The following is a 27,940-nucleotide window of genomic DNA, read 5'->3' as shown; positions in this document are numbered from 1 at the left end:
AGAATACTAACAGGAAAAGAGAGCAGTCAGAGACATCTCAGGCTAATCCAAAGGCTAATTTATGGATCTTTCCTTATTTTCTTTCATATTTTCTCAAATATGGCTGAGTAGAAGTATTTTTCTTCAGCCACCCTCTATTGGGGAGAACAATTGTTTTTATGGCTGAGATGACCATGATTTTTAAGTTCTCATCCCTTAGAAGCTCACATCTTGTCGAGAACTGCAAAGATTAAGAGGGAAAGAGTTTGTGTATGGTATTTAGAAGATTGCATTGTTAGTGATGGAGCCTCTTGTTCCAGATCAGGAACTTCCTTCTCCATCTTCCTAGCTCCACAGCAACAATATTTCTCTCAGCCTCCTTTCCTTGGCATCCACCAGGATACCTATTAGCACAACAGGGGCTGGTCTGGCTAAGGCAATCAGGAAATAAATTAACACAATTAGGATCAATAAACCCACTGTGCTCCCTTTCTGATTTATTAGCCTAATTTTTTAATCCACCAAAAATCAAGGTTTTTAAAAGAGATTTTGATATATTTAGTGTTTATCTATCTACTAGAACTACAATTACTTTTTAATGTAAAAGTAGGCACACTGTGTCTAAAGGATATATATTTTAAAAATGTACTTTGCATTCTTTTTCCTTCATACAAGCCCCCGAAGAGTTATGCTAAAAGAAAAAAAGCAACAAAATCAAAGAATGTTAGAGTTGAAATAATCTTAGAAATCATCTAATCCAACTACTCATTTTGGAGAGGTGGAAACTGGGGCCCAGAAGGAGGAGATGGCATCCAAGGTTACATGCCTAACGAGAACACCAAGAACATAACACAGTTCCTCTGATTCACAGCAAGGGCTCTTTCTATTATTCTAATGGACAGTACATCTTTTCTAGTACTTTCAGTTTTCAGAGTATCTACTCTTCAGACCAATTCCCTAAATGTACTTACATATTATCATATTCAGGCTAAACCCTCTCAGTTAAAATATGCCCTCAAGAAAGGATTTGATAAAGGCATTGACAGTGAAGTTTAAATGTTTGACAGCAGTTTAACAGGTTACTTTTTCAGGCCAGGAGAAGTATTTAACACTTACCAGCAGCCTTTCCAAACTGTTTTTATCCCTCTTCAAGACTCCGCTAGTTCCCCTTCCTCATCCCCTAACTCAGCTGAGAATCTTATCTCATCTGAAAAATTAAAAAAAATTAAGGCCATTCTCTCAGAGTTCCTTCTTCTCCCCTCCTTATTTCCCATCACTCAGATAGATGCCTTCTGCTACTTTTTCCTCCTTCACCACTGTCTCACATAATGAAGAGGCCCTCCTGCTTATCAAGGCAAACCTCTTTACATGCCCAACTGAACCCATTTCATCCCATCTCCAGCATCAGATTGCCCTCTCTATCATCTCTACTTTCTCACTTACCTTCTACAGTCTACTGGCTGCTTCCCCACTACCTACAAACATGCCCATGTCTCCTTTATCCTCAAAAAATCCTTAAGTGACTCACCCATTCCTGTCAGCTATTATCCTATACCTCCCCTCTGTTTTGTGGCTAAACTCCTTGAGAAGTAAGGCCACTTCTACTTCCCTTCCTCTCACTCTCTTCTTAACTTTGTTGTCTGGCTTCCAACTTCATCATTTAACTGAAACTGCTCTCTTCAAAGTTACTAATGATCTCATAATTGCCAATTCTAATGATCTTTTTTCAATCCTCACCCTTCTTAACCTCTTTACAGTTTTTGACACTGCTGATAAGCCTCTTCTCCTTGATAATCTTTTCTCTCTAGGTTTTCATGACACAGCTTTCTCATAAGGTCTCCTTCAATCTATCTGATTGCTTCTTCTCAGTCTCCTTTGCTGTGTCTTCATCAAGGTCACATCTTCTAACCATAAAAGTTCCCCAAGGCTTTGCGCTGGGTTGTCTTCTGCTTCTATATTCTTTCACTTGGTTATCTCTTCATCTCCTATGTATTCAAACACAGCATCTATTCTCAGACTTATTTGTCTAGCCCTAATATCTGTCCTTGCTTCCATTCTTACATTTTGGACTACATACTTATTGTAAATTCTTGAACTAGATGTCCCATAGATATTTAAATTTGAGATTTCTAAAACTGAACTCATTATCTTTGTCCCCAAACTCACTTCTTCCTATTTTCCCTATTACCAGAGAAGGCAGAACTTTAAGAGGCAAAAAACTTTACATACATTACCATCTCATTTCATCCTCTGGATGATATTCTGAGGCAGGTGCTACAGGTATGATTATTATTACTTCTATTTGACAGATATGAATGAGACGAAGAGGTGAAGTGATTTGCTCATAGTCATACAGATGGTCAAGAGGCAGAATGCAAATCCAAGAATGAACCATTTCCAGAGGACTAAAGATAAAGCATTTCACTTACCTCTTGAGAAAAGGTGACAGAATTGAGAAGCAAACAGTCAATGAACCGCTTTGCTCTGCTTGACTCTCTCCATTTGTCATAAAGTCATGCGTTTTATTAATTTTATTTTAATTTGGGGGGAAGTGAGTGAGTGATAGTTGGCAAAAAAGAAAAAAACAAAAAGAGGGCCATTGAAGCATTTAAAAATGCACAGAACAGGAGATACAGAAGGAAATATGGATAAGGAGAATATCTTTTAAAATGGCTTGAATTTATTATTTGTTTTTTAAAAGAGTAAGATGTAATAGAGATATGTGGTTTCATATACAAATCTTTTTTCTTTATATATGGAAATGTTCATGTTCATGTTAACTGGTATTCACCAAGAGTAGAATTACAACTTTTTAGAAAACAGAACTCAAATTCAGGCCTTCCTTATTCCTGGACCAATACTTTTTTGGCTACTGCATTCCACTACTTCTCTCTCCACATGCAGAGGGCTCTGAAGTTTTGAACCTAGATAACTAAAAGGATGGTGGTGCTATCAACATAAATGTAGGATTTGGTCCCATATATGGAATTTAATATCTGCATGATCCAAGGCAAATAATATTACTTCTTCTGGCCTTGATACTTAGGAGTTCTGTGAACAAGAACAAATGTGCTGTAAAAATGTGAGCTGTTGTTAAGTCCCTCAGTTGTCTTGTCTGTAAAATAAAGATCATTACCTTGCTCTACATTAACCTACAGGTTCATTGTGAAGAAAGTGCTTTGAAAGCATTAAAGCTCTAAAAAAAAAATCTGAATTACATTATTTTTTAAAACTCCCTTTAAGTACCTAACATAGGAAAGGAACTCTTGTCTGCCAGCACAGTGCCAAATTAAAAGTGAACAAGAGTTTATAAGGGGGAAAATAGTTCTAACTCCTTTTGAGCTAGATTCTGGCTTCGATCTGCACATACATCTCCTACTGAGATCCGTCTTAACAGCAGGCCTGGCAAATAAACAAAAGCAGCAGGCATTTCATCACATTTGTAAATTGAATCAGGCCTTGGCTACTTTTGCTACCTGGGGCCATGACCACTAATTCCCTAAGAAATCACTGAGGAGGTAAAGGGAGTGACAGCTAGTAAGGGAGGGCAACAGCCCACCTCCAGGGAAGAGGACAAGATGACAGCCCATCCACCATTCAAAAGCTTAGTCACTTCAAGCCTCAATAGAAAGCTTTTATGCATTGCTATGGCTGAAAAGAGAATCATCCCCTGGTCGCTAACCTCTGGAAAGGAGCCTTTCTGTACTTAGTTGAACAGTTACTCAGTTCATTCTTGTGCTGCTGTTCTGTCATTTCAGTTGTGTCTGACTTTTTTGTGATCCCATTTTGGGGTTTTCTTGGGAAAGATAGTAGAGTGATTTGTCATCTTCTTCGTTAGTTATCTTACAAATGAAGAAGTTTAAGCGACTTGTTCACAAAGCTAATATGTGTCTGAAGCTGGATTTGAACTCAGGAAGAAGAGTGTTCCTGACTCCTGGCCTGGCACTTTATTCACTGTGCCACCTAGCTGCTCATCCTTATATCAAACCTAAATCTTCTTTTCTACAACTTCCAGATGTTGATCTGGAACTAAGCAGAATAGGTTTAATCACTTTGCTTAAACATAACCTTGAAATATTTGGAGACTATTATTATGGCCTTCCTAAGTTTTCCCTTTTCTAAGGGAAGATTCCTAGATCCTTAGATTGATCTTTGTATGGAAGGTTTTTTCATCTCCTTACTATCCTGGATATTACCCTCTGAAAAATGTGACAACCAAAACAGGACCTAATATCACAAATGCAGAGTGTGTTCCGATCAAGACAGAATTAGAGAAATACTACTCCTGGAGTACCTACATTACTGGGTTGTCATGGGGACCAAATGATTTACTAGGTGTATTGACCTTTATAAAAGTTAATATGCTAATTAATGACAACTATTATCATTGCTGCTGGGTGATTTTCTGGAGATACTATCTTTTATGCTGGTAGGCTAGCTCTACAATTCAACAACCTGTTCTTTAGTTCCTAGCCCAAGATACTCTATCTCCCAACTCTCTTCCTTTTCACTGGCTGTCCCTTTATGCCTAGAATGCTCTCCTTCCTCATCTCTGCTTCCTGGCTTCCTTTAAGTTACAGCTCAAATGCCATTTTTCTGTTAGTAGCTCTTCCTAGTCCATGCTACTGCTCATGTCTTCCTTCTGAGATTACCTCCTATTTACCATGTATGTGTCTTGTATGTAATTTTTTTGGTATGTTGTCATATGTTCATGTGTTTTTATGTCATATTCCCCATTAGAACATGAGTTCTTTTGGGGTAGAGACTATGTTTTTGCCTTTCTCTGTATGTCTAGTGTTTAGCACTGTGCCTGGCACATGGTAATGGTTTATAAATACTTGTTGATTGACTGTGAACTTCACCCATGCCCTTTGCTCTTTCTGAATATCTTGCTTAACATCGAAATTTTTGAAAGTATGTAAGTCTTGGGCATTTATTCATTTTGGTGTTTAGTGAATCTGCATTTTCACCTTGTTAAACAAAAATAAACCCAAATTAAGGAGTCAGTGATTACTGTTGGCAAATGGTGAAACCACACAGCATATCACATAGAAAGGAAGGAAAAGAAACATAAACTCATTTACTATGGAATTCTGAATTGGCAGTATTGTAAGGGACTCTTCTTCACCAGAAACTATCATTTACTATGGAATTCTGATTTGGCAGTATTGTAAGGGACTCTTCTTCACCAGAAACTATGTCCTTAACCACAGCTGATTTAAATAAGGGAAAAAGTAGAAGGAGGAAAAGAATAAACAAACAAAGAAAGTAGGGAGAGAGAAGGAGAGGCAAAAGAAAGGAGTGGGGAAGGGGAGAGGGAAAAAAGAGAGAGGAGGGAGGGAAGAAGAGGGAAGAGGGAGAGACAGGCAAATGAGAAATAAAATATAGAACCACAGAGTGTCAGCTTTCAAATTATTCATGTTAATAAATGGGAATGATCAAACAGATCATATATGTCTGAGCTGGGATGTGAATTCAATCTTCCTGACTCCGTCCATTGCATGTTCCAGTTGATAGACCACGGGACTTTTGAGTCAAGAAGACCTGGGTTTGAATCTGTCTCAGACACTTAGTAGTTGTGTGACCTTGGGCAAGATATTGAACCTTTTACAGTCTCAATTTCTTCATCTATAAAGTGGAAAGTATACCTCACAGGGCTACTGTTAAGGACTGCATGAGATAACATATGTAAAGCACTCTACAAACAGTAAAGTACTATAGAAATCCTGTTATTATATTATGTATATCATTACTCTTATGATTTCCACCTCACAGAGTTCTTCTGGGGATTAAATGAGATGATACATGTAAACTACTTTGCAGACCTTGCAGTACAATATAAATGTTAGCTAATATTATACCATGCTGGTTATGTCAGTATAAAATGTGATACGGCTTAGGAAAGATGTCAGTAACCTACCTTACCCTAGATGGAAAAATGAGACATCTCTGTCTCATCAAGACATTCCATCACCTTTTCCTTATTTTCTCTGAAAAATACAGTGGCAATTAATAATACTAACAGAAATGCCATGTGGAAGTTTATCTTCTTGTATGTTGCAAGGACATATGAAATGTCCAAAATTTAGACATATTAGAGTTGGGGTTGACTGAAAAATGTTTCTTTAGAGACTTGTTTCTTGCCTGTATGGCCAAAATCCAGGAAAATTCCTACTTTACTTATTTGAATAGAGACATGTATGACATTCCTCATCCACCATGAGAGAGCTCTTTCAGTTCTGATGCTTGGCAGAGGAATGGGATGCTTATTCACTAGTATGCTTCCACTTAACTTTTCCCAGCCCCTTGTCGTCCTGGAGGTAGATACATATTGCACAGCTGGTAAAGAGATCTCCCTTTCTACCACACACATGCATGTCTAGGAGAGGAAGTTAAATATGTCAGGCCAGAGAAAGCACTTAGGCACAAGTGCAGATCAGAAAAACAACTGTAGCTACACAGTTGGTTTTCATTAACTCACAGCATTTCCTTTCTTCTAATACCATGAAACTCATTAGTCTATAAGAACAGGGGTAGGGACATTCTGACATGTGATATGCCTCTGACACTACTGTAATACCTGATACACTGTAAGAGCTTAATAAAGGTTTGTTGATTGATTGGGTGAGACCAATTATAAGCATAGGAAAATAGGATTTAGAACTAAAAAAAGAACTTAGGGGCCATTTAGCACCTCCTCCCTATTTTCCAAGTAAAGAAATTTAGACCCAGAGTGGTAAAATGATTTGCCCAAGTCTGAACCACGTGTTGTTAGATTTTGCAGGTGGTACACACAAAGGCCAGCAAGAAACAGGGGATACTTTGCCTAGGCTGGAATTCTACCTCCAATTAGTTGGATAGTTGATATTTCTCCCTTGGAATTCACAAGTTTGGATTTAGGTATCTGTCTAATGTTTCTGTTCCTGCGTTAAAAGTTGGAAAGATTAAGATGAATAAGACAGACAAAAAAATTACATTTGTTAAGAGCGTTATCATTACAAGGAGCTTTAATTATTACAAGGTGCTTTGCCTATATTACCTAACTTTATCCTCATAACAATCATTGAGATAACTATAATAACCATATAACTATAATTTACATAACTATAATTCTTAACTTTATTTTTAAGTTAGGACAATAAGAATCAGAGAAAGGAAAATACTTGCCCAAAGTCAAACAAGTAGTGAATAGGAAAGCCAAGAATCAAACCTTAGTCTTCCAACTATACTAGGAGAGATGCATCTCCAACTAAAACTCACAATAATGCCTGACACTCCTATAGTACTATACAGTTTTGCAGATATAGAATTTGATCTTTGAAGCAACGCTCTGAGGACATCAGTGCAAGTATTATCACCTCCATTTTACATATGAGGAAACTGAGGATGAAATGTGAAGTGACTGCTCTATGGTAACTTAGTTACTAAGAGCCAGAATCTCAACTAAGCCTTACTTCATTTGACTCCAGGTTGGGGCTCAATCCACACATCACGCTACATCTCAGAGATAAATATACCTCAATACCAGATGACATATGTTGTCTGTGTTGAAAATTCTAAGTATTCTGGGGTAAAAACAAAAACCCAAACAACTGAATATCGACTCCTCAGATAGCTTTTGCTGTTTGAGATTATACTGACTTCACATACAGAAGGCTACGTCATAATTTACTATCCAGATTGGAAGTTGATGTGTCCTATAACGTTGGAGGCAGATTTGTTACATACTAAACATCTGCAAACACCTAAAGTTGAAATTAAAATTATACTGGAAAGGTTTTGCCTTGTCAATTCATAACTTTTGATGGTAGATATCAGGGCATGATACAATCCCTTCAAAGGGAAAATGTGAATAGATAGAAGTTCAAAAGACAAGATCTGTGTTCTTTGGTTGACTTTAAGATCAATGGATATCAATAATGTGACATCATGGTAAAAAAAATTATAATGCAAATTTAGGCTGCAATTAAGAGGTATAGCTTTCAGCCCAAAGGAGGCCATGAATTTTTAGTCAGACCACATCTGGTGCATTGTGTACAATTCTGGAAGTCACATTTTAGGGGACAATGATGAAATAAGAGCACATTCAGGAGGTAAATAGATGGTAAAGGGCTATAACTCATGCTATGTGAGGATCAACTGAATAACATTCAGCCTAATTAGAAGAAGAGACAGGTAAATATATCTTTCAACTATTTGATGGGCTATAAATGAATGATGAAATATTTATTAAGCACTTATGTTGTGTAAGGCATGGTGCAATATGCTTAGGTTATAAATATTAAGAATGGCAATCCTTGCCTTCAAGAAGGTTAGACTCTAAACAGAGGATGACAAAGGGAAGCCAAAGCTGGAAGGAGTACACAATGGATGGTGTATTTGTGACAACATGGCTTGAAGTTATCTTGAAAATAGCATAGTGGGTCTAGAAATAGGCAAAAAAAAAGGGGAGGAAAATGGTGAGGTTAGCTCAAGAGCCCTGGGTCACAGTGTGGGGAATATGTTTTCATTAGAAAGCCTAAGAAGAGGTCAGAGTACAGAGAAATTTGATACAGAGATTTTTTTTTCTCATATGATCACTTTCTATCTTATCCTGCTAGGTACATAAATTTTGTATATGCAGAAACTTTTCGATTTCAAGTAATTAAAGTTATCTATTTTATCTTTTGTAACTACTGTTATTTCTTCTTTGAGAAGGAATATCTCCTACCAATATCAACAGGAGGTATATAATCTGGGTTTTTTTCTAATTTTTTTTTTATAGTATGATCTTTAATATTAAGGTTATACATTCACTTAGAATGTGTTGTGGATGGTGGTTTAAGCCTGATTTCTATCAGAATTCTTTCTAATTTCCCCAGAAGTTTCTATCAAATAAAATTTTCTAAGTAATTTATGTTTTCCACTTTATTGAATTGTATTATTTTTTGATTCTCCATTATCTAGTCTGTTCCACTGATGCAAATCTCAATTTTTTAACCAATACCAGATGATAATCTATTTTGATGTCAGGAAGTGCTATTTTTCCTTCATCCCCACTTTCTTTTCATCATTTCTCTTGGTATTGTAGAACTTCTGTTTTTTCAAATGAATTTTATTATTGTTTTATGAAGTTTTATAAAGTATCCCCTTGGTAATTTGATTGATACAGTATTAAATATGTAAATTAATTTTGGTAATATTGATATTTTATTATATTGGCATGGCTTAGCAAGGAGCACTAATATTCTTCCAGTTATTTAAGTTATTCTTTATTTCTTTAAGGAAAACTTTGTAATTGAATCTAGAAAAAGACTTTTGGTGTGTTTGTAGATTGCTATCCAGATACTTCAACATGTTGCATTATTTGGAATGGGATTCCTCTTTCTATTGTTTCTTGTGTTATACAGAAATGCTGTTGATTTTTGAGGATTTACATTGTAGCCTACTACTTTGCTGAAACTATTAAGTGTCTTCTTAAAATCTTTGCTAATTCTCTAGGATTTCCCAAATAAAACATGTCATCATCAAGAAGGGGTAGTTCTGGCTCCTCTTTACCTATTTTTATGTTTTAAATTTCTTTCTCTTGTCTTATTGTTGTTGTTAGCATTTCCAGAGCTATATTGAATAATTATGGGGAGAGTAGGCATCCTTGCTTTACTCCTGTATTTACTGGAAAAGGTTCTAGTGTATCCACTTTGATATAATACAATATTTTAAAATAAATATAAATAAAAATGAAAAATAAAAATAAATATAATATAATATTTTAAAAGTTCTCTCTATGTCTATACTTCACAGGGTTTTTAGCACAAAAGAGAGTTGTACTTTGTCAATGGCCTTTTCTGCATCTATTGAAATAATCACATTATTTTAGGTGTTTTGGTTAATAATGTAATTAAATATGTTGATTTTTTTTCCCACAGGTGAATCATCTTTATATCCTTGGTATAAATCCAATGTGGTCATAATGAATTATTTCTTGGATAAATCACTTTCGTAAAATTTTGTTTAAAATTTTTGAGGCAATGTTTATTAATTATATTGGTCTATGCTTTCCTTTCTGTGTCTTATCTTGCCTTGGCTTAAGTATTAGAATTATATTTGTCTCAGAAAAGGATTCTAGTAGAGTGTTTTTCAATTTTTGAGAACAATTTGTGAAGTATGGGTACCTATTTTTCTTTAAGTTTGATCAATTCTCCTGTGAATTCATCAGGAACAGATTTTTCCTTTGGTAGTTCCATTACGTTTAGATCTATTTCTTTTTCTGAGATTGGATTAAGACCTCTATCTGTTCTGATATTTTTGTTATTTTATATTTTAAAATTATTTTTAAATTAAAAATAATTTTTAAAAAGTCATTAATTTATTTAAATTTTTTTTGAGATTTTGAGTTCCAAATTCTCTCCCTTCCTCTACTCACTATTGAAAAGGCAAGTGATTTATCAATTATGCCCATGAAATCATACAAAATATATTTTATTAGCCATACTGCAAAAAAACCCCAAGAAGAATAAATAATAAAGAAAATGAAAAAAATTATGCTTCAATTTGCACTCATAGTTCATCAGTTCTTTCTCTAGAGGTGGATAGCATTTTTCATCATGAGTGTCATGTCACTGTCGGGTTATTGCAGTGATCAGAATAGTTAACTCTTTCTATTAGTTTTTTTTTAGTTGATTCTCTAGGGTTCCCTTAGTAAATCATCATATCATGTGCAAATAGTGACAGTTTTGTTTTGTCACTACCTATTCTTATTCTTTAATTTCTTTTTTTGTTTTAAATGCTATAGTTAGCATTTCTAATTCAATACTGAATAATAGTGAATATCTTTGCTTCACCCTCATTCTTACTGGAAAGGCTTCAGGTTAATCACCATTAGAGGTGGCTGCTCTTCGCTGTAGATATATTACTTATCAGTTTAAGAAAAGTTCCATTTCTTCCTATGATTTCTTGTGTTTTTGAAAGGATTGGGTGTTATATTTTATAAAAAAAAAATTGCATCTATTGAGATAACCATATGATTTTTTTCAGTTTTTTGTGATTCTTATAATCAATTATGCTTATAGTTTTTCTAATATTGAACTAGCCTTGCATTCCTAGTATAAATCCCAGTTGATCACAGTGTATGATCTTTGTAATACATTGCTGTGATCACCTTGCTAGTATTTTATTTAAAAATTTTGCATCAGTATTCCTTAAGGAAATTGATCTGTCCTTTTTTCCCTCTGTTTTCATTCTCCCCAGTTAAGGTGTCATAAACATATTTGTGTAACAAAAGGAATTTGGTAGGACTCTTTCTTTACTTATTTTTTCAAATAATTTATATAGTGTTGTAATTGATTGGGCTTTAAAAGTTTGGTAGAATTCCCTTGTCAATTTATCTTGTCCTGGATATTATTTCTTAGGAAACTCATTAATGGCTTGTTAAATTTCTTTTCCTAAGATAGGGATAAGTATTCCATTTTATAAGTATCCTATTTTTCTCTTGTATTAACCTGAGCAATTTATATTTTTGTAAATATTTGTCAATATCATTAAGATTGTCAGGTTTTTTGGGCACATATTTGGGCAAAATTGCTCCTTATAATTGCTTTAATTTCATCTTCATTGGTGTATTCACTTTTTTCATTTTTGATATTGGCCATATGGTTTTCTTTTTAAAAATCAAATTAACTAATGATTTCCAGTTTATTGGTTTTTCCCCATAAAACCAAATCCTGGTTTTATTTATCAGTCCATTTTTTTTAACTTTCAATTTTATTAATCTTTCTTTTAGTTTTCCGGATTTGTACTTTGTTATTAACTGGAAATTTTAAATGTGGATGCTAAGGGACTTGGATTGTTTAAGTTTATTCCTGCTTTAGTTTGTTGCTTATAATAATTTTCAAATAATATAGTTTCCTTGTTTATTTCTTTTTATATTTTAAATGTCTTGTTTTTGCTTTGTCAGATAGCATGATTGTAATTCTCAGTTTTTGGATTACTTGATACATAATCCATTTTTTTCCATCCCCATAGTTTTATTTTGTGTATGTTTTTGTTTTTTTAATGTGTTTCTTGTAAGCAACATATTGTAGGCATTTTTGGTTTTTTATCCATTCACATTTAAAGTTGTGAGAGCATCTGCCAAACCCTACCTATTACAGAGGATAACACTAAGATTAATTGAGGTGATGACACATTCAAAATTATAGTAAATGTACCTAGGTCACCTAACTCTCAATACCCTTTCCACTACTTTCTGCTCTACAGATGAAGAAACTGAGGCAAACAAGGTTAAGTCACTTGCCTAGAGTCACAAAGCCAGTAAATGTCTGAAGCCATATTTGAACTCCTCACTCCACTGTACTACCTAGCTGCCCTTCAGTGAGGTGTCTTCTAAGTACCACATACCTAATTAGCATATTATAGTGCTAGGCCCAAAACCCATGTGCTCTGACTCTCATGCGAAGTACTGTCTACATTGTATTTAGTGCTGGGAACTACATTTTGGCAAGGAAATTGATAAGCTGGAGCACATTAAAGAGGTGACTAGGATGGTAAGGTGTTATTATCAAAACCAACCTTATTAAAACCAAGTATTAAAAACCTAAATGTTATCAAAGTGCCTACTATTCAGTCTCTGTTTTATTGTACCCATTAAAAAAAACTACTGAGAAATCTTTATGAGTCAAATCTAGTCAAAATTAGTTTGAAAATATTACTTCTCTAGAATTTTCTAGAACTGTAGACTCCCAGGACTGGAAGCAATTTCAAATGTCATTCAGTTTGATTATTTGTCCAAAGTAAAGGGATTAGTTTTACAGCATCTCTGACAAATGGTCATGAAAACTCAAAAGCATAATTGATTTTGCTCAACAATTTTATTTCTAACTTCATGTGAATCTTTGTATTTCCAAATATGTTTCTTGTAAGCAATATAATGTTTGGATTCTGCTTCTAAATCATTCTCCTGTCCTTGTTTTATGAGTGAGAGAGATCATCTAATTCACATTCACAGCTATGGATGTTAATTATGTGTTTCCCTCCAATTTATCCTCGTGTTTTTTTCCTTTCTTTTCCCACCCCCTCCTTACAAAGAATGTGGTGAAAGAGTTCTTAACACTAGTAATCTATAATTGAAGTAATCTGTTTCTGCTCTCCTTTTTCTTTCTTATTTTTACTTTTCCATAACAGGTTTTTACTCTTTCTTTAATTCTGTTTAATCCCTCCTTTGTGATCAACCTTCTGATAGAGGATTTTGTATTGTTTATGACTGATTCTCAATCTTACTTTACCTCAATCTCTTTCCCATCTCAACTTATTTCTGCATTGAATTTGACATATTTCTTTGTGTGTGTGTGAGTGTGTGTGTGTTCCAACCTTCTCTGCCCAATTTATAGGAAGGTAAAGGTCACATATAGTCTATTATACTACATATTGTATACTTTTCATCTAGGCACATCTATTGTATGAGATAAGTAAGTTCTATTTCCTTTCTTCTCCTTTATTCCTTAATATATTTCATTTTCTTTCTTCTTGTAAGACTAACAAAAGCAACCTGAAAGAGTTCTCTGTCTTATTTAACTCTCTTGACAAGCTTTGATAAAATTAGAGTTTCTAATGTTACCTTGTTTCTTCTCCCTCTACTAGAAGGTAATCTGTCATTATACATGCCTTTTAAAATGCTCGCATTTATTTACCTTTTTATGTTTCTCTGATTTTTATGTGAATATTTCAAATGTATCTTTGGTATTTCCATCAGATATTCTTGAGAGTCCTCCATTCTTTTAAAGATACATTTTTTTCTCTCTTTAAGATTATACTAAATCTTGTAAGGTAAGTTATTTCTGTTTGTTAGTCTTTATCTTTTACCTACTGGAATGTCATATTCTAAGACCTCAATTCATAAAGGTAGTAACTATGAAATCTTACGTGGTCATGACTCTGCTTACTTGACATTTGACCTCTAATATGTTATAGTATTTTTTTTTTACATAGACTTTATCTATGACATCACTGAGAGTTTTCATTTGGGAGTTTATTTTGGGAAGTGATTGGTAGATTCCATATTTTTCACTTTTCCCACTTGTCCTTAAAAAAAAAAAACTTGCTAAATATTTATTTAGGATTTCTTGAAATACAGTATCCAAGCTTTTATTTATTTTTAATCATGATTTTCAGGGATTTCAAAGGTTCTTAGATTAAATCTCTTTAACCTGTCTTTCATGTCCTTTGTTTTTTTTATTAATTAATTTTATTTATTTTCAGTGGTCTACAATCACTACCATATAACGTAGATTTTTTTCCCTCCCTTCTCCCTACCTCCCCCCCACTCCCCAAGACAGTATACAATTTTATATAGGTTCTACACATACATTCCTATTAAATACACATGTCATTTGCTTTTTAATAGTATATAATCTTATATTTTCTTCTTTTTAAAAATCTTTGGTTTTATTCTAATATTTCTTGTTAATTAATGGGGTTGTTTTCTGTTTTGCTCATTCTAATTTTCAAGGAGTCCAGTACTTGAGTAAGGTTCTACTCTAAGCAATTAATTATTCTTTACAATCTTTCTCCATGACTTGACATTTCAATAATTGTTATTTTTGTATCTCTTGTGCTTTTCTTTTTTTAAAACGATTTCATTCATTAATTTTAGCTTTGAGTATTTACTTCTATAAGATTTTGAATTCTAAATGTTCCCCTTCCCATCCTCCCCTTAACAAGATAGCATGCAGGCTGATATAGGCTATACACATACAATCGTATTAAACATTCCCACATTAGTCATGTTGGAATGAAGAATCAGAACCAAAGGAAAAAAAAATACTAGAAAGAAAAAAAGAGAGAAAAGAATGTGCTTCAATCTGCATTGTTCCATAGTTCTTTCTCTGGATGTGGATAGCATTTTCCATCATGAGTCTTTTGGAATTGTCTTAGATCATTGCATTGCTGAAAACAGCTCAGTCTATCCAAGTTGGTCATCAATCAATGCTACAATGTTACAGTGTTCTTCTGGTTCTGTTCACTTTACTCGGTATCAATTCATGTAATTCCAGGTTTTCCTGAAATCCACCTGTTCATCATTTCTTACGGAACAACAGTATTCCATTACATTCATATACCAAACTTGTTCAGCCATTCCCCAACTGATGGACATCCCCTCAGTTTCTAATTCTTTGCCACCACAAAAAGAGCTGCTATAAATATTTTTGTACATGTGGGTTCCTTTCCCATTTTTGTGATCTCTTTGGCATACAGACATAGAAGTGGTATTGCTGGATCAAAGAGTATGCATAGCTTTATAGCCCTTTGGGCATAATTCCAAATTGTTCTCCAGAATGGTTGGATCAGCTCACAGCTCCACCAACAATGCATTAGTGTTCTAATTTTCCCATATCTTCTCCAACAGTTATCACTTTTCTGTTTTGTCATGCTAGCCAATCTGATAGGTGTGATGTGGTACCTCAGAATTGTTTTGATTTTCATTTCTCTAATCAGTAGTGATTTAGAGCATTTTTTCATCTGACTATAGAGAGTTTTAATTTCTTCCTCTGAAAATGGCCTGTTCATATCCTGTGACCATTTATCCACTGGGGAACGACTTGTGCTTCTTTCCTAAACCTGAGCTCTTCCAGGAACTCTTTCAGTTTTTCTCCAAGGGTCTCAGACTTACTGAGTTAGACTCTTCTTCTGGGTTTACATCTCAGACTTTATCCAAGGTACTTTATTGTGTTTGCTACTTCCTCTGTTTACTTCTATCTTTAGCTTCGGCTTCTGAATTTGTGTCTTTGTGCTTCGGCCAGACTTAACCTCCTCTTGATCTGCTCTTAAATAGTGCTTGCAGATCCTACTTGTTCCTGGATATGGTGGTTAAGCCTAGAACAGGGATGGGGAACCTGGACCCTTGAGGCCACATGTGGCCTTCGAGGTCCTCAAATGTGGCCCTTTGACCGAATCCAAACTTCACAGAACAAATTTCCTTAATAAAAGGACCCAGAAGGCCACATGTGGCCTCAAGGCTGCAGATTCCTTACCCCTGGCCTAGAACCTTCTCTATGCAAAAATTACTGAGTTTTACTTAATTCTGGTATATTAACTTAAGATTTAGTTAGCCCTGATCCTTGATCTCTTCATTGTACACTTTGAAAGCCAAAGTTATCTCTGTCCCTTGCTGTGACTTAGCTAGACTTCAACCAGATGTCACTGATTATGCTGTTAGCAGGTCTAATGAAAGCATCCAAGTGTTTTGCTTGTAAGGTATTATTCATGTTCTCCTGCCATGTTCCTTGCTGTCAGGGCACTAAACTAAGCCTGTTTACTGTTGTGATCCAGTTGTAGTTTGCTTGGACTCTGGGTTGGAAGTGGGCTCCCTAGGTGCGGGTTTGGTTCTGTATATTGCTGTGGAACAAACATCAGTTGCTTGTAGGCATGAGGTGATGAGGGCCTAACTGGGAGAGTGGTGGCAGTGTGAGAGGGGATAAGAAAGTATATTCTAGAAATGTTGTAAAAGTAGAAAGAACAGGACTTGGCAACAAGAAAGAAGGAAGAGTTGAGGATGATACCTAACTTACAAGTCTGGTGAACTGGGAGAATGGTGGTACTCTCCATAGTAATACGGGAGTTAGGAAGAAGAGAGGATTTTGGGGGAAAGACAGTTAGTTTTGGACATGCTGAGTTTAAGGTGTTTATGAAACAAGTTCAAGATGTCTAATGGGAAGTTGGAGATGCTAGACTGGAGGGCTGGACAAATAAAAATTAGAATTATTTACACTGAGATGATAACAGAACATGCAGTCGTTGATGGGATCACCAAGGGAAAAGATGCTGAGAGAAATGCAGACCCAGAACAGAACCTTGGGGGGCTCCCAAGATGAATAGATGTGACCTCAATAAAGATACAGTGAAGTAGACTGAGGAGGGTTTAGACAAGTAGGAAAACCAAGATATAGCATTCTATAAAAATTTAGAAAGAAGAAAGTATCAAGGATAAGAGGGTGATTGACAGTGTCATCAGCTGCAGAGACACCAAGAAGGATGAGGTTGTTTAAAAGACCATTAAATTTGGAAATTAAGAAATCAATGGTAGTGTCAATTATTTTTCCAATTATATTTGCTAGTCCATGAAAACTTGTCCATTTGTAAATATTTTGTAGTTCATTTGGAAACAAAACAGTTCCTCTAAATTGTGGTTCTCAGATTCATCTTTCTCCTTCAGTGACCTTTCCAGAACTCCATAAAAGCTCAGGTGGTATGGAGAGAGGAGCTAGTTTTAGGAAACAAATTTCCTCAGGGAAAGAACATCTTTCTTGACATCCATGTCTACTTAATGTCCCTAGCAAACAGTTCCTTTTGGTGTAACCAATGAAACTAAATGATATGGAGCAGACATCTAATAATTAATTTGATATGATTCAATCTAGTGAAATAAACAGTTGTCACCCTGTCTGACTGGGTGACCAAGTGTCATTTGTTTATCACTTACAAACGGGGGAAAAACAGTGGTCACAGCTGCATAAATTACCTTAAATGGTAGTCAGTTATGACTTTCTTTTCAATCTTTAAATAAGCCAATTCATTCACTTATAAAAATTAGAAGTAAAAACTGAAAGTCCCTTGCCAGTTTTAGCCTTCTATGTTCTTCTGTGTTCTTGGAGATAATATGGTGTAGCAGATAAAGGACAGGACCTGATCCCAGGTCTCTCATTCAATAACAGTGTCATCATGAACAGATCATTATTGCTTTCTGAAAAATGAGGATAATACTTGTACCATGTAAACCTTAATGTGTCATAGAAAAGTGTGCTCTTATTACATGCCACTATTCCCACTCTAATATAATTTTCTAATGTACATCTTAGTTTTAACATTCTATGTTATGACATTCTATACTCTAAGTTCGTTAGATCTTAAATTCTATAATCTTCTAAGGTAATAGTCTATGAACTTCTATCAAAATTTTAATATTCCATATTTTAAAGTCCAGTTCTAACATTCTGTAGTCTTTGGTTTAAAATCATTTGTTCTATGATCGAAGGCTCCTTCCAGTTCTAACATAACATTCTGTATTCTAATGCTAGCATTCTGAAAGTCAGCTTTTCCTATAAAAATGTAGTTTCTGTGAAGCCCTGAAAACCCTCCTCCATAGAAAATCAATAAGTAGAAATCCTTTAACTTGTATAGCATTTTGAAAGGCTCAAAGAATATGTAAGTGAAAGAAACCTCAGGACACAGAATATAAGAACAAAGAATATTAAAGTTTATGGAACCTTAAAACCAAGAGTGAGAAAGCAGGCAATGGAGAATGTCTGGGTTGGAAGGAAATTTAGAAAATGCCAGAGTAAAACCCTTTTATGTTACAGATATGGGAAAAAATGCTTAATGCTAAAATTCTACTAAACCCAACTCATTCAACAATATATTTCATGGTTTAAAGGGAGAAAATGATTTACTCAAGATTTCTGTGATAGTTAATGACAGAGCTAAGAATAAAAATCTCTAGATCTCAGAACAGTATTTTTTCCACAAAGTACATTGGAATGGAGAAGATAATTTTAAAAATTGTTTTCACATACATTATCCTGTCTAATCCATTCAGCCAGGGTCGCTGGAACACTTCAGATGAACAAATGGCCTACAAAGAAGAGTGGCTGATTTGCGTACTAGTGAGTACCCACCCACAAGCATCTGCTTACTCCTTCAGTTTACAGTTTCTGTGTTGTCTCCATCTTATGAATGGACTTAGCTTACTTCTAGATATTACAGCTGTTCAATAACTCTCAGGTTTCTTCACTGGTTTGCCATCCTCCCTCTCCAAATTCTGCCTTGTATCTTTCAACCATGTCCCTGCTGCCTCCTCAACCTCATGTCTTGGTGGTTCAAATTAAGAGAGAAGGGACAGAGGGAGGGAGAGAGGGAAGGAAGAAAGGAAGCAAGGAAGGAAGGAAACAAGGAAGGAAGGAAGGGTCACACAGCCAGCGTCTAAGGTCAAATTTTAAATAACGTCTTTCTTCTTGACTCCAGACTCAACACTCTAACCACTGTACTACAGTCTTGGTAGCTCTGCCCTAGTTATAGTTCTGCCCATTAGGTACCTGAGATGGCATAGTCAATAGAATGCGGGGCCTGAAGTCAGGAAGACTTATGTTCAAATATGGCCTCACACTCTTGTTAACTGTGACACTAAGCAATCACTTAACCTCTGTCTGCCTCAGTGTTCTCAACTATAAAATGCTGATAGCAATAGCAGCTACCTCTCATGGTTGTTGTGAAGAACAAATGAGATATCTGTAAATTTTGGAAGAGTATCCGGCACATACTAGGTACTTAATAAAGCCTTCCATCCTTCCCTCCTTTCCCCTTCCTTCCTTCCTTCCTTCCTTCCTCCCTCCCTCTTCCTTCCTTCCTTCCTTCCTTCCTTCCTTCCTTCCTTCCTTCCTTCCTTCCTTCCTTCCTTCCTTCCTTCCTCCCTCCCTCCTCTAAAATGTTGAACATATAAGAGACAGACATACTTAGAGAGACTTCTAACACTCAGTTTTGAGACTATGAAGATTCAGATGCTGCTTTTCCAGATCTAGTATATCCTGAACTAACATGGCAGAGGGATGTGAATCAGTCACCCAGGTCCTCTTTTGTCCAGAGAGAAGGGATTCTTCAAAAATGTGAGAATGAGAGTGGTTCCTGGATCAGAGATCCTTATGTGCCCTCTCACAACATTCCTTGAGAGACACTTTCAAAGGCTTCTAGATCCTAAGGGTCTGTCTGCTTCTATATACAATATTAATTTAAGAAAGTGATAGCAAACTACTCAGGAGCTGTGAGACCAGAAACAATCACCTGGATCACAATCCACACATCTCATCTCCCCAATCAGGATCAATTTTCCCAAATGAATCTGAAGACAGAGAGAGAATTCCCAGTTGTGACTTAGCTAACGGAACTCTAGTCTATGGGTTCTACACCCTATTTTAAACAGCAGTAGTGTCAACAACTGCTGATTTTCACACAAGCCCTAGTTCTTACCCTTGCTTAGCCACACATTAAGAAGTAAGAAGGATAGGTATTATCTCCCAATCTTGCAGCTGAGAATATTTTAAGAGCTTAAATGAACTGCTTAAAAATATAGAGCTTGTGACAATGTTAGGACCAAAACATAAGTCTTCTGACTCCTAGTCCATCGAGGGATTTTCTACAGAACACTCTAAATGGGTCAGTGGGTTTTAGCATCATTCATAGCATTATAGAATGTTACAGCTAGGGGAATTATCTTTAGGACCATCTAGTCTCTCATCTCCCAGTTTTTTAACAGAGGAGTCAAACTCAGAGAGGGATATGTATTTGTCTATGATCAGACAAAGAGTCAGTGGCAGTCAGGACTAAAATATAGGTCATAAAGTGAGAGAATTTAAAGTTAGAAAGGATCATAGTCATAATCTAAGTGAATCCTCCCATTTAACAGAAGAGAAAACTTTCAATGACATTCAGTGAGTCAACAAACATTTATAATAATTTAATATTTGCAAAACACTGGGTTAAATGCTGAGGATACAAAGGCTAAAAACAAAAACAAAAAAAGAAATATACCTTACAGGTACAGTAATAAATACAGCAAGTAGCAGAAGCAGGATTCAAAAGCAATTGGAGTCCTCTGACTCCAAACCAACAGCACATAATGCTAGCGGAGGCCCAGACAGGTTAGCTACACAGACAGGATTAGAATCTCAGTGGAAGTCAAATCCTTGATCAAAACAATCTGGAGATTTCCATGAGACTAAAAAGGAAGCTAATGGTGGTACAGAACCTGGAGAAGCCATAACCTTTCTCCACCCCAAAAATGGTTAATGCCCTGCAGCAGACTCTGTAAAGAGGATCTCTGGCTCCAGCTGCTTTTTGATCAATCACCTTTTCCAAACAATTGATGTAGTCATACTCAAGTCTGTGTGTCAATTATTAAACCATGATTTGCTCAACTCCCTGCTGGGAGAGTGGGGAGGGGGGGGGCGGTCTATCTCCTCCACAAACACACCTGGAAGACAATGAGATCTCCCAGGTTACCCAGAGTTACACCCTATGGCTACCCAAATAAAGAAAGAAAGTGGAAGCAAAGGCTGCCAATGTGAGAACATCAAACTAACAGGCCAGGGAAGTGACTTGAGGGCAGCCAAATATTTGTTTTGCCTGGCAATCAGGTGAGTTTACACTAGAGAAGGGTGGAGGTGGAGGGGATGTTGTAGACCTTCTGTTTGGATTCCCAAGCTATCTATGTTCCAACCCCATTAATAGGCTCCACAATAAGATACAACAGATTGCTTTGCCCCCATTTCTCCTGAAATGTTTCAGGAGATGCGTCAGTCTTGTGTGTATGTGTGTGTGTGTGTGTGTGTGTGTGTGTGTGTGTGTGTGTGTGTGTGTGTGTGTGTGTGTGTGTGTGCGTGTGTGTGTTTTTAGTTAATATTCCTTCAATACTGTTGCTCTTGTAATTCTGATTGTGCTGATGAACAAGTTAGTCAGTCAACAAGCATTTAATAAACATTTCCTGGACCCCAGGCCTGGACCCACTGATATCACCCAGAACTGGGATAATATGCATCCAATCTTTGAGCCAGAGGTATAAGTGGGGATGAAAGAATGTTTAAGAATACATGCAAGTTGCTGCTCTGCCAATCATGCAAATAGGAGACAGAATGTTAGAATACCATAGATCTTTAAAGTAATCTAGTCTAAGCCCAGAGTTTTCCAAAGCTGGGAACTCAGGCCTAGAAACATGAAATTGCTTTTTATTGTTCAGTCATTTCTGTTGCGTCCAACTCTTCCTGCAAAGATACTGGTAAAGTTTGCCATTTCCTTCTTCAGCTTATTTTACAGATGAGGAAACTGAAACAAACAGGGTTACCTCTTGTTTCTTCTCCTTGCTTCAAGTGTTTCTGAACCCTGTTTTATCCTCCCCAGAGCGGCTAAAGTGATTTTCCCAAAGTATAAGTCAGAACATGTTGACCCACACCTAGCCCCTATTCCCACTCAACAAATTACTGGGGCTCTCGATAAACTCTAGGTTGGATAAAATAGAAAATACTTTTTGGCATTTAAAGCTCCTCACATTCTGGTCCCTTCTTATCTTTCCTACTGAACCTTTACACATTATTTTCCTCCTCACACACTCTGCAATGCAATCATATTAGCCTACTTGTAGCTCTGCCTTCTGTTCCCACATCAATCCATCTCCTGTTTCTATGCACTGGCTGTCCCTGTGCCTGGACAGCACTCTTGCCTCATCTCTTGGAATACTTGGCTTCTTTTAAGACTCAGCTCAAGGATTACTTTCTATACAAAGTTACTCTTGACCTGCAGCCTACTAGTTCACTCCCCACACTACTTTGTTTTCATTTTGAACACACAACATAAATACTTCAATATGTTCGCATTGTCTGTCTCATTAGAATGTAAGCTGCTTGGGGATTTACCTTTGTCTCTATGTCATCAGCATTTAGAAAAGTGTCCAACACGCACTAAATGTTTAATAGTTGTCAATTAATCAGTTCTTTCCATTTCACAAATAACTGTTTCCCAAGTGTGAGCACTGCCAGAGTTGGTAAGTGTGTATGCTACACACTTTTTTGGTTAATAAATCCTTCCTTTATCCAGCTAGATGCAGATCACTGCAGATATCACTGGAGAGGATGAAGGAAAAGAGCTGGAATATCCAGCTCATGACAAAACAGCCCACTACCACTCCATGAAGCACTCAAGTTGTAAGAGCAAGATAAAGAGCAAGAAAAGGAAGTCAAAACAGCATAGAAATAAGAATAACAACCCCCGATACTTTGACACGTCCAGGCTAGAGGACTTATGCACTTTGGGTCCCTTCTAATGAGCTGCTTGCTCTTACCATCACTGCAATATGTACCAGCACCTTAACTGGGCAGGAAGAGGAAGGAAATCTTAGGGAATATTAGAGTTATAAAGGGTTTTAGAGATCACCAGCCCAACCTCCTTATTTCACATAAGAGAAATATGAGGCCTAGAGAGGAGGTGAAGCTACCTGCCCATGGGTTCTCAGCTAGTAAGTACTAAAATATGAATTATGATTTGACTCCTAGTTCTAGTATTCATTCCATTACTGCTTCCTGGGTCAATCTACTTGACTCCTTAGACTCATAGGATTCCTGAGCTGGGGGGGGGGGGGGGGGGGGGATTCCTTTCAGGTCAATATTTATTAAAAAAAGTTTTATGAATGCTTTTTGTTTTTCCATCGTATTTTGGAGTACACCCTTCCCCCGACGGCCCTATATCTGTGAGGCTTCCTTGGTAACAGGGGAAAAAAGAGCCTCTCAAAATAATTATGATGAAGTCTTTCTGACAAGGCATGAAATGTAACCCATATTTTTGAATGAAAACTCATAAAAATCTGTATTTCTCAGTCTCTCTAGATCATGGAATAAGTCAGTCAATAAACACTGACTAACCATGAACAATGTGCCAGGCACTGTGCTAAGTGCTAGACGTACAGAAAGAAGCAGAATACAATCTCTCCTCTCAAGGAGTTCACAGTTTAAGGAGGGAAACATAATGCAAATGTATTCAAAACAAGCTACCGACAGGATATACAGAAAAATAACTAACAGAGGGAAGGCAATAGAATTAAGGGGGGTTGGGAAAGACTGGACATGGGGGTGAGAGATAGCAGGAAGTTGAGGACAACACTTCGTTGTGGGCTTCAGGGACTAGGAGGCTGGTGCTGCCAGTGACAGGAATAGGAGAGTTGAGAGGAGAGTCTTCAGGGGAAAGATAATGAGTTGCATTTCAGATAGGGTGAGTTTTAAAGTGTCTACCAGATATCCAGTTCTAGAAGTCTGAAAGGTGGCTAGAGACACAAGATTGGAGGTCAGCAGAGATATGTAGGATAATAATAATTGTAAAGCACTTAGCACAGTTCCTGACACATAGTAATCAGCATTACACAGGCAGGATAAGGTAGATTTAAGAATCATTAGCTTAGAGATGATAATTAAATCCATGGGAGCTGATGAGATCGCCAAATGAGCAGAATCCTGCTCACACCTGTCCTTAGACAGTGTGATCTGGATGAAGATGCAGCAAAGGAGGCTGAGAAGGAATGGCCAGGTAGGATGAGAAATAGGGGAAGAATGGTGTAGCAAAAACCTAGAGAGAGTGTGCCAGGTACTGTGCAAAGAGATTCACAATTATCTCATTTGATCCTCACAACCTAAGAGGTAGCAGGTGCTATTATTATTTCCATGTTACAGATAAGGAAACTGAGACAAACTGAGGTGAAGTGACTTGCCCAGGGTTCACACAGCTAGTCAGTATGTGAAGCCATATTTGAATTCAGGTCTTCCTGACTCCAGGTCTATTACTACACAACCTAGCTGCCCCTCAAGGAGGAGAGTGATCAACAGTGTCAAAGGCTAGAAAGGGGTTGGAAGGAATGAGGACTGAGAAAAGGCCATTGAATTTAGCAATTGAAAGATCACTGATAACTTTGGAGTTAGCAGGTTTTTTTACAGTGATGAGGTCAGAAGCCAGATTGTAAATGTTAAGAAGAGAGCCAGGGGAAAGAAAGTGGACACATTGATTGTAGATGGACTATTCAAGGAGTTTGGTCACAAAGGGTGGGGATTGGAAGGAGCAAGTGAGTTTTCTGAGGATGGAGGGAGACATGGGCAGGTTTGTAGGAAGCAGGGAAGTAGCAAATAGAGACTGAAGATAGAGACAGTGAGGTGACAGACGGGCAATCTGTTGGAGGGGACAAGATGACATGGACTCATTTGTCAGGTAGCCTTAACCTCTAGTCTCAATTTTTTTTCTTTTAGAGAAGTCAAAATTGAGACCCAAAAAACTGAAGGGATTTAAGAGCCTGGGCAACATAGCAGAAAGCACCCTAGACAAAGCATTGTAAGATTTAAGTACTGAACAATGATATGATAATGTCACTTTAGCTGTGGGAGCCTCCCTTTCCTAACCTGTCAAATCACGATAATAATACTTACACTATGTTCCTCACAAGGTTGTTGTGAGAAAAAAACACTTTTAAGTCTTAGAGTACTACAAAAATGTGAGCTATTATTGTTCAAGGTCACATAGCTAACTGAAAGTACAAGACTAATACTTCGAAAGTCCTGACTTTGATACTTAGCTGCTATATGACCTTGGCCAATGCCTCAATTTTCCTATCTATAAAACGGACATACGAATCCCTTTCTTGCTTAGTTATCAAATTTGTTGTGAAGGGTGAATGAGAACATATATCCAAGTGCTTGGTGAACTGTAAAGCTCTATTGAGATATGTATGATGGTTATTAAATTACTAGACAACAGCAGTGTCAGAAATAGAACTTAAGTCTCCTGATTCCCATCAAGAGCTCTTCCTACTACACAGAACAGCAGCCCTCACATTTTAGTACCTGTGGCAAAATGACTTGTGATATTACATCTTTCCTTGTATCATGTTACTATTAGAAGTATAACTAAGATTTTTTTTTTAATTTGGGACAAAAATAGTTGTGGCTAGAGTTGGGTGGTGGTGGCAGTGGTCGTGGTGGTGATGGTTTGAGAACTGGAATTGGAAGATAATGGCATGAACTGAGCACATTCTAACTTCAGGTATACTCAGGTCAAAAAAGAGGTGGCCCCCTCCCTAAATCCTTCAATTCCTTCATTACCTGATTATCTGACTCTATTACTTTCCCCTAATATCCACCTTTCCTCTCAGCCATAAAAATGACATCCTGATTACCACAGATAGGCATCACAGCAGGATAATAACTTTGCAGTTTTTTTATATATTTGGTTTACATTTGTATACATGTTGTTTCTCTTTGATATAAGCTCCTGAGAACAGGGATTGTATCATCTTTGTTTTTGTATCCCCAACACTTAGTGCCTGGTACACAGTAGGTGATTAGTAAATGCTTGTCCACAGATTGACATTCAGCCCTTAACATAGTGTTTGGTACACAGTAGGTGCTTAATAAAGCTTTACTGAATTGAATTGAAACCATCATGCCACACTGCTGCACATCTGCTTATTGGAAAGGGTAAGAAAAATCAATGATTTAGCCCTTCCATGACTAGAGCTGAGGTTCAGTTGCATTTGCTACACTGCTAGAGCTTCTCACTGCTTTGAAACAGAACCATGAAACTAGAACCTGATGGAGTTGATTACTAGAAAAGGTGATAAGCAATCAATTAACAAGCATTTATAAAATACCAGATATGAGCCAGGCACTATACTAGATCCTGAGGATACAAGGTCAAAGCATGAAACAACAACACCTACTTCTAGACATCAAGACTGGTATAATCTTCTATTACCACCAAGCAAGGGCCCAAGCTAAGAATATCAACAATACTTCATTTCTTCATAACTACTGAGCACAAAGACACCAGGCATCTAATCTTCAGGACTCTACAGTAATTAGAGTCTCACAAACCAGGGCCCTTGCTACCTTTAACTCTATGGCCTCCCTCTGATAAGCCCAACTAGAATCCAAGGTTATGTTCCATGTGCAAGTTTCCTCTGTTTATGTAGCAATCATTCTCTGCCATCTTGGAAAAGAAACTGAACATGAGTGTAAGTTATGTCCCTGAGATCTCCATCCGTGGCTATATGCAATGCTCATCCTGATCTCCATTTCTCCCCACTATTATAGAGTACAGATTGATATTACTCTGTCATCACAGTACTACTGAAGATGAGAGACCAATTAAGTGGTACTTCCCTAGCCTGAGAATAACACACTCCTACCTTCTCTCAAATACCTGAGCTTCAGAATCCCAGATTCTCTTGGTGAACATCCTCTTGCTCTACCATTCCCCACTTCTTCATCCCCATTCAACCTACTATATTCTGCTCTCCCTTCCCATTGTGACTTCTAGAAGGCTCAATTGGTAACACATTTTCTTTTGTTTTAGTCTTCATCCTCATACTCTTTCCAGCATCTTGCACTAATGGAAATATGGCTATTTCAACTCCTCCCTATTCCCAAACATAAGGAATTTCTGAACAACCTCTCCAGCATGGGATGAAACTCCTTTCGTGGCTCTCAGTCCCCACTGTGCTGAAACAACAAGCAAGACGGAAGTCTTCATACGCCTCAATCTTCATTGCCACTTTATGATACTTCTTCTGTTGTTGTCACTCAACAACCTCTCCTTAGAAGTTCGTCATTAAACATCACGTACACATCCTGGTGGCAGTCCCATATTGACTCCTACATCATTCTCCCTCCAGGTACTATAGTACCAGGCTTACATTTTTTCTATTCACCTCAATCCTCATCCTGATATTTGGGGGCCTTAATATGCAAGTTAGAATCTTTTCCAATACCCTGACCAATTTATCAGTCTCTTCAAACACTCATGAACGGCACTTTCATTCTACCTCAGTCACACTCAGGGTTCTCATACTCTTAACCTCATAATTACCCAGCTGATCTTTCTTCATGATCCAGAACTCTGACTGTAATCCTTTCTCTTCCACATCTTCCTCTGCCTCACTCTTCTCACAACCACTTCTCCCCAGGGTCTCTCTTTCTCGGTCCATCATCCCAATTTTGGCCTCACTTTGTTTGCTTCATAATCTAGACCCTATGTGTAACAAGTTGAACAATATATGTCCACTACCATTAAATCTTTGCCTTCTTCCTTATTACCATTCATGCTTTACCAAAACCCAATACTGACTCCTCACCTTCACCTGTATTCTCTGCTCCTGACCATATCCTTCCAAATATTATTGAATTAAGTCACTCAGCCATGAGACTAACACCACTAATAATATAATATCATTTGATATCAATTGGACCTTCATTGCTTTTTATTTTTCCCCATATGACTCTCTACCGTTCTTATAATATCTTTTCCAAACCTCCAATATCACCTTGCCTCTATCCCTCTTAGGAAAGTACCTTACCATGTACTTTACCAAGAAAATTGAGAATGGTTGTTGTGAATGCCTTCCATTTTACCACAGAAT

At 36.9% G+C, this 27,940-nt stretch overlaps 1 protein-coding gene across 4 annotated transcripts in view; it reads right to left on the bottom strand.

The window, feature by feature from the left end:
* TRAPPC9 (trafficking protein particle complex subunit 9) overlaps window positions 1-27,940 on the bottom strand; it is a 1,025,445-nt gene that overhangs the window by 230,281 nt on the left and 767,224 nt on the right. The window contains exon 22 of one of the 4 annotated variants that reach the window (XM_072602987.1): window positions 10,948-27,940. This exon is cut by the window's right edge and continues 27,957 nt beyond it. The exons of the other annotated variants lie outside the window; for them this stretch is intronic. The gene's annotated coding sequence lies outside the window, so the exon portion shown is untranslated. Of the gene's footprint in view, window positions 1-10,947 lie in introns of those variants that run through there. 4 annotated transcript variants of the gene reach the window in all.

The sequence above is a fragment of the Notamacropus eugenii genome, chromosome 4, assembly GCF_028372415.1.
Source record: "Notamacropus eugenii isolate mMacEug1 chromosome 4, mMacEug1.pri_v2, whole genome shotgun sequence".
NCBI classification, from domain to species: domain Eukaryota; kingdom Metazoa; phylum Chordata; class Mammalia; order Diprotodontia; family Macropodidae; genus Notamacropus; species Notamacropus eugenii.
Note: the sequence above shows the minus strand (reverse complement) of the source record. Positions and strands in the feature narration are given on the sequence as shown.